Below are 11,315 nucleotides of genomic sequence, written 5' to 3'. Positions count from 1 at the left end.
GAAGAACAGAAGCAAGCAGTAATGATTCCTTTCTCTCTCGATTCCAATACTTGTAGGTAGTGCGCTTGAGAAAGACTTTGGAGGCTTTCCTCAGCCTCTTGCTTTCCTCATACCTTTACAAAAGCGGACTGCCAGAAAACAAGAAGACTTCACACGTGCGTTTTGAGTTTGGTTATTTTATGGTGTTTTTTAATTTTTTTTAGATTTTTTTCAGTCCAAATGTAGTAAATTCCCAGTCATACAAGTGATAAATTTTCAAGGTCTTTGTGCCGATGGACCATGCTTCAGTTGAACATCAAGTGGAGCAGGAGGTATTCTTCATCTATGTGGATGAAAATATGGAATCTTGATGGGATGCTGCCGTATTATGGAGAGGAATCTCCGCATCCCCCAGGCTCAGCCAATACACGGACACAGATTTCTGGATGGTGACCATCACTTTCTGCCACCGCTCCTGCTGCCTAGTTGCTCGTCATCGTCGGTATCCAGCAGGAGATCACGAAGCTGTGGAGGCACAGTCGTATCCAGGTCATCATCTGAAACTTCTTCCACCAGATTGGAAGGGACCAGTCCTCTTGTGCCATCCGTCAGCTCTCCCAGAAACCAGCCATCTTCATCTACGTCTCCGAAGATGTAAAGGTATTGTCCAGCAGTCAGTGGAAGCTCGTTTTCTGGGTCCTCATTAGGGCCCTCAAAAGGATTGTAGCTGTGACGAGCTATGAATCTTCGAATTAGTGCTGGTGATCGTCTGCGAGAATGCAGGCTGCAGCTTGCCATCAGCCACCCTCCCGACTTCTCCAGCCATTCCTGTTCTGGATTTCCGTGCGGCTCCAGCTTTTTCCCACTCTCCTTTTCCAAATGCTGCCCCTGCAGCTGGTTGGCTTCCTCTGCCTTTTCTGGGGCCCCTCTGGATGTGGAAGAGGCCTCCTTGAGCTGCCGGACTGTTTCCCGCAGCTGCTTGGTAAGGAGGCTGAGCGTATGCGTCTTGTCCTTGAGCCGCTCCACCTCCTCCCTCATCTGCTGAGAGCTTCTGCTCCTCAGCAGGCAGTTCTCCTCTCCAAGGAGGCTGCATTGTCTCTGCAAGTCCTTCAGTGCCCTCAGCAGATGGGCACTCTGCTCCCGCAGCTCCCTGTGCTCAGGTGGGCAGGCCTGTTGTTGCTCTGCAGCCTGAACACCCGCTTCTGCTACAGCCCGACGGCAGGCTGGCCTTTGCCGTGTGCGCGGCCCAGCGGCTGCAGCCCTGGCCCCGTTGCAGGAGGCGGGCGGCTGCCCCTGTCCGTGCTCCAGGATGTAATGCAGGAAGCGTCTCCTCTGCTCCTGCAGTTCGCGCTGGAGGCGCAGGACGTGGGCGGCCTGCTCTGCACAGGGCTTCCTGCAGAGCTGCCGCTGGACTTCCTGCTGCAGTCTGTGGGCCTCTCTGCTGCTCTCGCCACTCAGCAGCTCCTTTGCTAGCTGCCGCAGCAGATCCCGTACCTGGCGGTTGGCGTTGTTGCACCGCTGCTGCAGCCGCTCCTGCGTCTGGCGGAGCTGGGCCTCCTTCATCTGCAGCAGTTGGCGGATGTCCGCCTCCCGCTGCCTCTGGCTCTGCTCCCGCAGGCGCTGCAGCTTTGACGCCCGCTGTCGCTCCCAGTTGGAGCGCAGTCGGTCGGCCAGGAGCTGCCGCTCCCGCTCTGCCGCCTCCTGCAGCTCACGTCTCTCGACGGCCCGGCGGCGCTGCATCTCCTGGGAGCGGAGCCGCTCGCCCTCCAGCTGGGCCCGCAGCGCCTCCAGCTCCCGCCTGTGCTCCTCCCGCTGTGCGGGGCAGGCAGGGGGCTGGGCCGGGCCCCGGCGCAGAGAGGGCTGGCAGCACTTTGCCTGTCTCTGCGGCATGGTCGCAGGGACCTGAAGAGACCCTCAGCCTCCAAAAGCTGTGGCCGAAGGCCGCTGAAAGCTACTCTCCTTCCTGGGGCCTGCAAGGACAGCTGCCCCTGGCCCCGTAGCGCCCACTGCCTCTCGTCCCTGTCGCAAGGGTGTGCAGACAGTGAATGCCGTGGGGGGGTGCGCCCACAGTCTTCTATGCTGTGTGCCTGCCTGGCACGTAATGGAGGGTGGGGCAGCGGCCTGCAGTGCTATTGGGCAGTGCAGCCTTCCGGCCTAACTCACAATGAAGGGAGGGTGGGGCTATAGGGCGGGGCGGCCTTCTGGCCCCAGCTCAAAATGGAGGCTGAGGCACGGTGGCTTCAAGCTGCGTTGGGTGGCAGAGACGTCGCGGTGTTGGACAGAACTGCCTTCCGCAGCACTGGGCTGTGTGCATGACCTTTTGTGGTGCTGGAATATGTGGACTTCTCTGGCACTGGAGAAGAAAAGCAGGATGCCATCCAACTCATTGTGATTTCCATTTCGATTCCCGTAAAGGAACTATCTCACCATACCTACCAGCCAGTTAAAGGAAGCTAGTTGCAGGCGTACTCTGCTTAAGGAGCTGCTGGGGCAGATGGCCAGGCTGTCACGAGAAAGCAGCAGCCTGAGGTGCTCCTGGGAATCTCTGAGGGAGACGGATAGGAGGTGGTGTTGTGGGAATCAAATGTTGTTTCTGCATTAGAATTGGATAATATTTATATTTCGTGAACTCCGTTGTCATAGTTCTTTTGGGGAGTCCTTCTACTTAACTTGGGGAAGATCTCAGATAGTTTGCATCACTTATCGTCTAGCCAAATCTTCCCAGGAATGCCCGCTCTGTATATAGGTGTATATATGTATATTTTGTCACACACATTGCAAGAATATCCTGCACGAGATCAAACCGGAGAAGGCTGGACCCTGTGTGGGGCTGGTGCTGCAGTCCAAAAACTGGGGTGGAAAGACACTGCTTTGAAGGGGTTGGGTATGCTCAGCCCTTTCATCCCCCAACATGTATTGCCCCAGCCCCAGCTCTCTCAGCCTGTCCTCACAGGTGAGGTGTTTGATCCGGAAGTGGTGCGCGCACGGTCCTGCTCCTCTGCGCAGGCACCCCGCCGATCTGCGTTATGCTCGGTCCTCCGGGAAGTAGTGCGCATGCGCCGTCCAGCTTTCCAATAGCATCCATTTCTTCGAAGCCCTGAGATGCAGGTGAGCAGGCAATACTTGGACCGCCGGCTCCGCGACACTATTCTCTCTTTTCCAATCCAGAATGCTCCTTGTCTATTTCCTCGGGCGGTTTTATGCCCCGGTCTGCTTCCAGAACGTACTGTCTAGGCGGACCGTGCACCCGCCGCTTGCGCAATGAGGCGACGAAAAAAGCGAACGCGTAGGTGCGTGCCCGAAAACGAGCGTACGCCGTAATCCGCGCGCGAGAAGCGCATGCGCAGTGCCGTGCCAAGGCGGCCGCACGCGCAGTTCGGTGACATGCTTGCCGCATGCGCACTGCAAACGATGGCGCATGCGTTTTGCGGCCGTGAGGAGAGCATGCGCATCGCGGTGCCGAGACTCGCGCATGCGCAGAGCGGTGCGAACGGTCGCGCATGCCCAATGCGCTCTTGCAGCTGGCGCGTGCGCAGAGCACTTGGCACATGCGCATTGCGGGGCACAGACAGGCGCATGCGCCGTGGCGGGCAGAATCCGGCGCATGCCCCGTTCGGAGCAGAATCCAGTGCGCGCGTAGTGGTGTGTGGTTTTTTTTTTTTTTTTTTTTAAACCACTGGCGCATGCGTTGTGCTTTCTCATGAACCGCGCGTCCGTACTCCGTGCTGTTGTCTCGAGAACCGCGCCTGCGTAGTGCGGTGCCTAGAGAGACTGCCGCGTGCGCAGTGCCTAGATTCGCACGTGCGCGTTGCTCTCGCGAGACTTGCTTTTCCAGGAACGCTGCGGTGCAGAGCTGGGGCTGGAACGGGACGTCTGCTCCTCCACCGCGGCGGCAAGCACGTTGGGTGCCACGAGGCGCTGAGAGGCAGCCCTGAGCCGACCCGGTCCGTTCCCGGGTGGGCTCGGGCATAAAAGGGCGGAAATAGACGAGGGGCATCCTGGATTAGAAGGGGAGAATATCGCTGAGCCGGCGGTCCGAGAATCGGCTGCTTGCCCGTCCCCGTAGTGGTTTGTCGAAACAATTGCTATCTTTCAGTTGACGGGCGCGTGTTCGCTATTACCTGGAGGACTGATCACCACAGAGAGTGGCGGATTAGCTGCGCAGAGCGGTTAAAACGCCACTTCCGCGTTTCTACGCGCATGCGTTATACCGCTTGCCGGCCTAAGCAGCGGGCAGCGGCAGTTCCGCGCATTGGCCACGAGGTGGCAGCAGAGACCGCGGAAAGAACTTTTCTGACGGATTGCCGGGGACCCGCGGCGCAGTCCCTGGCGATTCGTTCTCTCTGTGTCTCGTAATGACGGGGGCAGAACACGAAGTTAGAAGTGGAGGGTGTGTGGGGGGAAAGACGAAGAAAAAAGAGGGAAACTTCTCCAAACCCAGGAGAGCTGTGCTAAGTGCTTATAAATAGCTGTAAAAAAAGAGGTTTTTTTTTTTCCTTTTGCCAGCATCCGTTGCATCTTTTCTAAATGTTCGCATTACCAAAGTGTAACTGCCCAGCAAATTTAATGATAACGAAATTAAAGCCCGTTGGCAGAAAGCACAGGGCCGTATTAATGTTCACGCAGCTTCTGTCTTCTTTATACTTTAATGTATTTTTTTCCAAGGGCCTTTCTTCAACTCCAAGTTTCATTTTTGGCTTTTTATGACCCCACACATCAACCCCGTGTCCCCACATGTCCCCTCATGTCTCCTCACCTCCCCCCACACTACCTGTCCCCCTTCGCTCCGTGCCCATGTCACCGTGGGGTTGAGGGCAGGGTCAGGGATGCCTGTGGGGTGCGTGGAGTCCTGGGAGAAGTTGATGGCTGTGCGCAGTGGGGTGATGGTGTCCTCCGCACACGGCTGTGACAGTGGGGTGGGGGTAGCGCCCCACAGGTGGGGGTCATTGCCCCCAGAATGGGGCTTGTGCCCCACACACGTGGGCCGCTTGTATGGGGAGTGCATTCTGGAGATGATCTGTCTTTTCTCCAAATCTGCAGTGACTTCAGCAATCCCCTGTCGTGCCGCAACAGAAATGGGGTCCTGCAGTACGTCAGTGATCTCTGACTCGAGGAGTGCAGGGGCTGCACGAAGTACGCACTCTACAGCCTCCCGACTTCTTTGGGGTTTGGGATCGATGTTTGAGCCAAAGGGCTTCACGCTGCCATGCGGGCAGGTGCCAGGTTCACCCACTGAGGAACCAAATCCTAAAATAATTTCACAATGGTCTTTAATTGCTGTGCAAGTAGATGACACAGATTTCTCACTGGGGAGCCAAAGCTGACCCTGGCAGTTTGGCAGACAGCACTCGCTCCATTCACACCGGTAGTCTCAGCCCTTTTGTTGCACATGCAGCTTCTCAGCATCTTGCTGTATCAGTATAGAAATCTGTGCTCCCCTATTTATTAGAAATGCCACCAATTGCCATTGAGGACAGACTGGAATCAAAACATGTGGACCATCCTAGCTTGTCCATCGATAACCCCCTCCCTCCCCCCTTGCCCAATTGGCTGCCAGTCATTACTTCATTACTTTTTTTTTTTTTTTTTTCATGCTTTTATGGGAACTTTGAGATCACAGCCTGAAGCAGTGACGGAGCACCTGGTGAGGGGTGTAGCCCTGCAAGCACAGGTGGAAGCAATGCACCTAGAGAACCAGATGAGGCTGAGCCTGGCTCCAGCCCCTCCCTCTCCTCATTTAAGGGCTGGCAGCCCCAAAGGCAGGGTTTCTTCCTGGAGACTGCCTCCTGTGGATTGTTGGGTGAGCTCTGGTTCTTGGAAAGAGGTAAGTGATCCTTTCTTTTTTGCAGGGTTTTGGCTTCTGCCTTTCTGTGGGGATCCTAAGTTGGTTTAGAGTAGCTATGTCCGCTATGCCTCTCCTTATGATGCCTTCCAATTGTTCTCTGAGGGGAGTGAAGGGGTTATCTGCTTTTCTCTGAATTGGTAATGAAGAGACTGACGTTCATTCCTCTCTTTTACTCTTATCTCATGTCTGGAATGCTTCAATCAGCCCCAAGGTAATGCTGGTTGGCTGACTGAGCATTGCAACTCTGGAAACGCCTGGAGCTAATGTGCTTTTCTGTAAAGAGATTCTGCATTCTCCAGGTTTCCTTTGCAACTCTTTTCAAGCCCAGTACCTTCTTGTGAAGTCTCCGTTCCTCTTTCATGACTCTCATTGCACAATCATCGACCTGGGACTCCAAACTACCACACTGTCCCAACCTATTTTATGACACGTTCCCTCTGTGTCCTACTTGTGTCTTTGTGTTCTCCCTGTGTCCTCTGCCCCTGTCCCCTCTGTGTCTCCTCTGCCACGGATTAATTCCGCCCATGCTGAGTATTGTTTAAGGGCGCGTATTTAAATTATGCTCCGTGTCTCTTTGGATCCCGTTCTGTTTTGCAGCTCGATGGGGTTTAAGGGTTTCTGGGGCTCCTCTAGTTAGTGGTTTAAGCACTGTGAAATCTGTGGAGCAGATAATGGAACGCCATGAATCCCTTGTTCATGCATCGCTTGTATGCAGGTGGGTTTGGTGATGGCTGTGGGACGCTCACTTAGAGATGGAATGGGGGTCACAAGGGGCTCGCCTTGCTCCCTGGGGTTTATTCTTCCAGCCCAATAAGCTACGTGGCTGGTGATAGAGTGAGGTGCGTGTATCAGGCTGGGACCTGAGCTTAAGAAAAGCCCCAGCCCCAGTGGCCGTTTTCTTCATCCTCGCTTAGTGTAATGCAGTCTCCACTACTTGAGCATACTGAACACGAGTATTCTGTTCCTGTTTTGTCTGGTTCTCTCCTAGACCTCCCTTACAGATTTGTCAGTAGTAACAGATGTCAGGGCACAGTTCTCAGAGCACGTTGTGGCCGACCACCCCAGGGTCCTAGGGTTCTTTCTGTTTTTATGGCAGATCCGGCTTCGTCTTTCTAGGAAACAAAGGATTGTCTTCTACTGGACCACTTTGTCTGGATCACCCCAGATATCTCCATCCCAATTGTCAGGGGATGCTGTTAGTTTCCTAGTCTGTATGATACCCAACCTCCCCACCCCTCTTCCTTCCATCCCCTGGCCCCCATTCAATAGCTAGCTCTGCCGCTGTGGGACCCACCAGTGTGATGAAGCAGTACCTCTGGTGTGCTGAATACTGGGACTGGCACAGAGAGGCTCTATGGCTGATGTGAATCTTCCCGACTGGACTACTTGGTGAGTTTCCCCGGAGCTGTTGAGCACACAGGCTTCCCCACCTACCCTGGTTGCTCACCATGCCATCGATGTCCTTTGTGGACATGGCTTCAGGTATCATACCAGAGACTCCTTAGAGTCGGAAGCGACCATTTATGATGATCTAGTCCGACTCACCCACAATGAACAGGGACATTCACAGCTAGATCAGGTTGCCCTGCGTGTCACCTTGGAAGGGACAGGGCATCCACCGCATCTCTGGGCAACCTGGTCCACTGCGCAGAGTCACAGAATGTCCCGGGTTGGAAGGGACCTCGAGGATCGTGGATCTCCAACCCCCCCCCCTGCCACATGCAGGACCACCAACCTCCCCATTTCATACTAGACCGGGCTGCCCAGGGCCCCATCCAACCTGGCCTTGAACACCTCCAGGGATGGACGGGGCATCCACAGCCTCTCTGGGCAGCTGTTCCAGCACCTCACCGCTCTCTCTGTGGAGAACTTCCCCCTGCCATCCAACCTAAATCTTCCCTTCCCCAGCTTAAAACGTTTCCCCTTGTCCCTTGCTATGAAGGATATTTTCCTTATATCTAACCTAAATTTTCCCTCCTTCTTTCCTTTAGCTCCCCTTTGGGTATCGAAAGGCTGTTACCAGGTCACCTCGGAGCCTTCACTTCTCCGGGCTGAACAGCCCCAGCTCTCTCAGCCTGTCCTCACAGGTGAGGTGTTTGATCCTTTGGTTCTTTTTTTTTTTTTTTTTTTTTTCCTTGTGGCCGTCCTCTGTATGTGCTCCAACGGGTCCATGTCCCTTCTGCACTGAGGGCTCTTCATATGGACGCAGTACTCCAGGTGAGGCCTCTTCAGCACAGAGCAGAGGGGCAGGATCACCTCTTTTCACCTGCTGACCGCACGTCTTTTGGTGCAGCCCAGGATGTGGCTGGTTTTCCGGGCTGGGAGGGCACTTTGCTGGCTCGTGTACAGCTTGCCATCCACCAGCTCTTTTGGGACGGGCCTAGGCTCAGCCCTTTCATCCCCCAGCATGTATTGGTAGTGGGGGGTTCTCTTGTCCCAGGTGCAAGACACTGCGCCTGGATTTGTTGAAGCTGATGAGGTTTGTCTGTGCCCGCTGCTCAAGCCTCTCTGGGTCCCTCTGGTTGGCGTCCCATGTCACTGCTGGCGTGTCGCTGCTCCCCACAGCTTGGTGTTGTCAGCAAGGTTTCTGAGTTGTGGCTGATAAGACGACTGCCTGGAGTGAGTCAAGCATCCTTCAGCTTGAACCAGGTCCAAGTGTGCACAGCAAGAAAGACATGGCCTTCATCAAAAGACCACCAGATGACCCTGAGAGATACCTCGCATGTGTAAAAGAACTGAGACCTGAGGCTAGAAAAAATGTCAATCCTACTGGGGACTCGCTGTAATAACCCAGCCTTTTCTTGGACTTCCCCCAGACGGCGAGCTCGGGCTTTACAGGCTAGAGGTGGAGCTAACACAGAGACCTCTGGATTTTCAAAAAGGAACAAGAAGGCTGAGAATCGGGTGCTTTGTTTGACGTTTTCACTGGCTGTCCTACTTAAGGATTCTGCCTGTCCATAGGCACGTTTGGTTGGTTTGGCTGGAACTTAGGAGCCTGGTGCTTATGCCTTCGGTTCTTTGTGATACAGAGCTGCGCCCTTTGCTGCCCAGACCAAATGCACGTGTTGTTGGAAGAGATTACTCTATGCATTTTACTTTTTTTTCTTTAATGCTTTTAAAGAGTGAGAGTGGTATACGCCTTCAAGCAGGTAACATATGAAACTTGTTTGTTTGTTTGTTTTCCTTATGCATACCTCGCATTTCATATCAATTCTCCCTTTGGGTCAAAAGTAGACCAAATCCTTGAAACCGTGCCTGGGAATCCCACTGATATTGAAACAGTTCAGCAGTGGTGCCCATGGTCAGAACGCCCTGCGGCGGCAGATCCTGGCATTGACTGTGAATGGAAGAACTGACAACAAATCGCTCGATATCAAAATTGACCCGGTGGATATTTACAAGCGCCGGGAGACCCAGACGGGATCTCAGAGTTGCATGGCCAGGTACAGAAGTTGTTTTACTGGTGGTTTTTTTGTTTGTTTTCTTTTGCAACGTTAAGGATTGTTAATCATTCCTCGCCATCCTTGGCTTCACTGCGCCCTCCTGTCCAATTGACACCAGCTTTTTCATCACCTCAGTTGCCTTCAAAAAAAAAAAAAAAAGCATGACAAAATCAATTTGATGATGACGTTATTTATTTATTTACCGATATTCTTAAGCACTTAGCAGAGTTTTGCTGGGCATAGAGAAGTTTTCCTTGTTTTTCTTCGTCTTGTTCCAACTGACGTAATTCTCTCCTCCCTCAACCCCGACCTAACTGCGTTTTTCCTCTGCCCTCACGAGAGAGAAGGAGCGGAGCGCCAGAAGCTGCGGCGCGGCTCCGCGTCAGTCCAGTCGGAGCTGTTGTTTCCGCGGTCTCTGGTGCCCCCTCGTGGCCAATCGGTGGAATTGCGGCCGCGTATGTTCGGTGCCGCAGGCAGCAGTACGCATGCGCGCAGGCACGCGGAAGTGGCGTACGTACGTTCTCATCGCTCTGCGCAGCGAATCTGCCGAGCTTTGTTAGGGTTAGTCCTCCAGGCAACAGCACGCATGCGCCAGAGAACTCATAAATAGCTTTCAAATCTACCAAGCCCTGAGATGCAGTCGAGCAGTCAATTCCTGCTGGCTCAGCAACGGTTTTCTCTCTTGCTGTCGGAAGTGCTCCTTGTCTATTTCCTCCGACGGTCTGACGCTCGAGCCTGCCTCGGGAACAGGCACATGCGTAGTGCGGTGCGGAGGGTGGCGCTTGCGCAGTGCAGCGTCTAGGCTTGGGCACGCGTAGTGCTCTGCCGAGAGGGGCGCATGCGTAGCGCCGAGCCGCTACCGGCACATGCGCACTGCAGTGCCCGGGCTCGCGCGTGCGCGTTGCTCTCCCGAGGCTCGCTGGTCGCGGGTTGCTGCCGCGTCGGTGCTGCTGCACGCCAGTACCGCGACCGCGACTCTCCGAGCTGCTCGCGTTCCACTGCCGCTGGGAGGGCTTTTAAACGGCTGGGGGACGGTGCAGGGCTGGGGGTGGAAAGGGACTTTGCTGGTTCACCGGGGCGGAGAGGAAGTTGGATGCCACGAGGCGCTGAGGGGCAGCTGTGAGCCCAACCGGTCCGCTTCCGCGTGGGCTTGGGCATAAAAGGGCGGAAATAGACGAGGGGCATCCTGGATTAGAAGGGGGAGAATATCGCTGGGCCGGCGGCCCGGGAATCGACTGCTTGCCCGTCCCCGTCGTGGTCTGTCGAAACAATTGCTGTCTTTAAGTGGACGGGCGCACGGTCGCTATTAGCTGGAGGACTGATCACCATAGAGAGCGGCGCATTAGCTGCGCAGAGCGGTTAAAACGCCACTTCCGCATTTGTACGCGCATGCGTTGTGCTGCTTGCGGGACGCGGCGACAGACAGCGGCAGTTCCGCGCATGGGCCACGAGGTGGCAGCAAAGACCGCGGAAAGAACTTTTCTGACGGGATCGGCCCGCGTTTTTCTCCCCTGGCGACCCGTTCTCTCTGTCTTGTGATGGCGGGAGAAGAGCGCGAAGTTGGAAGCGGGGGCGTTGTGGGGGGAAAGACGAAGAAAAAAAGAGAGAGACTACCCCAAACCCAGGCAAGCTCTGCTAAGTGCTTATAAGTAGCTGTGAAAAAATAAGTTCTTTTTTTTTTTTTTTTCTTTTTGCCAGCATCTGTTGCATTGTTTCTAAATGTTCACAGACCAAAATGCAACTGCCCGGCAAATTTAATGATAACGAAATTAAAGCCCATTGGCAGAAAGCGCGGGGCCATATTAATGTTCACTCAGCCTCTGTCTTGTTCCTACTTTTAATGTATTTTTTCCCAAGGGCCTTTCTTCAACTCCAGGTTTCATTTTTGGCTTTTTATTCTTTTTTATGCCCTAAAATGGGTAGTGTTAGGCCCCAGCAGGTCTACGCAGGCAGTCACAGCACAGAGTTGCTGTTTTGAGATTAGTGTGGACCATTACAGCGTTTCCACAAAGACTAACGAAAACTGCAGTTCTCCACCTAAGTTTGCA

This window comes from Phasianus colchicus, chromosome 16 (genome assembly GCF_987193195.1).
Source record: "Phasianus colchicus chromosome 16, bPhaCol1.hap1.1, whole genome shotgun sequence".
Lineage (NCBI taxonomy): Eukaryota > Metazoa > Chordata > Aves > Galliformes > Phasianidae > Phasianus > Phasianus colchicus.
Note: the sequence above shows the minus strand (reverse complement) of the source record.